Genomic DNA, 2109 nt, shown 5'->3' with positions numbered 1-2109 from the left:
AGCAACGGGACGAGTTCTGGTCACATACTCCCTCCAAATGACATCCTGGCCTTCTTCTGGAACTCCCTCCCCTCTCAGACTCTCAAGGTTTCCTCCAGCGTGTCGGTTCCCACAGAGCAGACCTTTGGTCTGAGACCTGACAGTCCAGAAGCCACGCATGCTGCCGCGTGACGGCGGTGTCGCGGCTTGGGACAAGAGGAGGCCCCACGGTGCGGGCTGGGGCGCCAGGCACCGCGGCGGGCGCTGAGGGTGGGGGTGACCCCCACCCCGGGCCGCCGCCTCGCTCCCAGAGAGGGGACAGAACAAGAGGCAAAACAAAAAAAAAAAAAAAGAAGAAGCCTACGGCACCCGGTATTCCCAGGCGGTCTCCCATCCAAGTACTAACCAGGCCCGACCCTGCTTAGCTTCCGAGACCAGACGAGGTCGGGCGCGTTCAGGGTGGTGTGGCCCTAGACGGCGGAGGGCGCCCCTGCCCCGCTCAAGAAGCCGAGCCTCTCTGCGCTTCCCCGCCGCCTCCTCCCGCCCCAGGCCCCGCACCGGCGCTGACCCGCGCCGGGCCGGGCCTGTTGAGTTCACCGGCCGGGTCCGGCGGGCTCCGAGGGACGGGGGTGACAGGCGGGGCGGGGCGGGCAGGGAGCGGTGGGCCGGGGTGGGGGGCTGTCTCTCTATACACACACACACACACACACACACACTCACACTCACACAAGATGCGCCTCCACGGCTGGACTCGCCAAGGTGGAGACCTTCCAGCCCCCTTCCTCTCCTCGCCTGGCCTCCTTCACCTACCCGCCCCCCACCCCCAGCTCGTGGCCGCCCCCGCCGCCGCCGCCGCCGCCGCCGCCGCCGCCGATTGCGCACGCGCGGATCGCCCGCCCTTTGACCCCAGGCAGGGGCCGCCCTCCCCGACAACCCCTTTCAGCTGGGCCCCCCACCCTGTGGGTGGGCTGCCGCCTATTCCCCCGGGCCCCGGGCTGGGGCACAGCGCATGGGGGAGGGGAGCGAGTGTATGGGGCGTCTCTCTCTCTCTCTAGGGATGTGTCCCATGGGTGGGGTGGCGTGGTTTGTGGGGCGCTGAAGAAATCAGTCCCCTCCATCTCCTACCTCTGGAAAACGCCCAAGCCCTTGGAGAACTGCCGGCAACGCGACCGGGGGGGCCGGGACCCTCCTCTGTGTCCTCCTGTGGCCCAGTCCAAGGGGCCGGGGCCTGGGCCTGGCCGGGGCTGCATTGGACCCCGACCACCCTGGCGTGTGGACTCGCTAAAAATCGGCCATTAGATATTGGATTCCAGCTTCATTGAGGTCATTTCACTAATGAGTGCACCGGAAAGAGTTTCCTAATCCATCTGTGAGGGTGGCAACTGAAAGAGAATTTTAAAGCTGACAGAATAGGCGAGGAAAGGCATAGGAGATTTCCACACCCAGTAAGGAAGCCTTTCCCGAAATGGAAGAAAGAAACGAGCAAACAGAAACACCGGTAGCCCGCCAGGATCAGAGTCTGCCCCCGAGAGAAAGTACCCTGACCAGGTTCACCCGTGGGTGGGTGGCGAGCTAGCGGCATTCAGAAGAGCGAGGCCCGCAGTCTGTGCAGAAGACACCTGCACTCGGGTGTGTGTGTGGCGGCACGATTCACAAGCAGCTCCAGATGTTAAGCCAAGGAGAAGCCAGGGAGTTCCCAACGCCCCAGGTGTCCTCAGCCCACGACTGGCTGCTGGGGGAATGCGAAGCCCGGCTCCTTGTCTCAGAGCGGGACAACCAGGAGGTGTGACGTACACCCCGGGGTTCCCAGGAGGATCAGGCTGAAGCTGGGACTTGGCCTGAAAGTGTCCCCTCGCATGGCCACCCCCTTCCCCTTCCTGCTCCTCTACTCCTGGTGCCCCTCCATCCAGGGGCCAGACCTTAAAGAGTCACCCGCAAGAGAATCCTGGTCCCAAAGGAGCCTTCTGGGGGACCCGTGCTGAGAGAGGTTGTGGGCATGGCCCGCTGGGGCTCTGCCCGACCCAGGGCTGAGAGATGCAACCTCCCAGCTCTGGGTCCCTGCAGGGGAAGCGTTGGCAAGCACAGGGCCAGTCCTCCAAAGGCCCAGGTGCAGGGAGCCCAGGCCAAGCA

The 2109-nt window shown here is 64.8% G+C and overlaps 1 non-coding gene across 1 annotated transcript; it reads right to left on the bottom strand.

Moving 5' to 3' along the window:
* Positions 1-336: 336 nt before the first annotated feature.
* Positions 337-455, bottom strand: LOC142876432 (5S ribosomal RNA). Its single transcript, XR_012923333.1, has one exon. It is a non-coding gene; the product is annotated as a 5S ribosomal RNA (ribosomal RNA).
* Positions 456-2109: the final 1654 nt, after the last annotated feature.

The sequence above is a fragment of the Microcebus murinus genome, chromosome 15, assembly GCF_040939455.1.
Source record: "Microcebus murinus isolate Inina chromosome 15, M.murinus_Inina_mat1.0, whole genome shotgun sequence".
Lineage (NCBI taxonomy): Eukaryota > Metazoa > Chordata > Mammalia > Primates > Cheirogaleidae > Microcebus > Microcebus murinus.
This window is presented reverse-complemented; position numbering and strand designations above follow the sequence as displayed.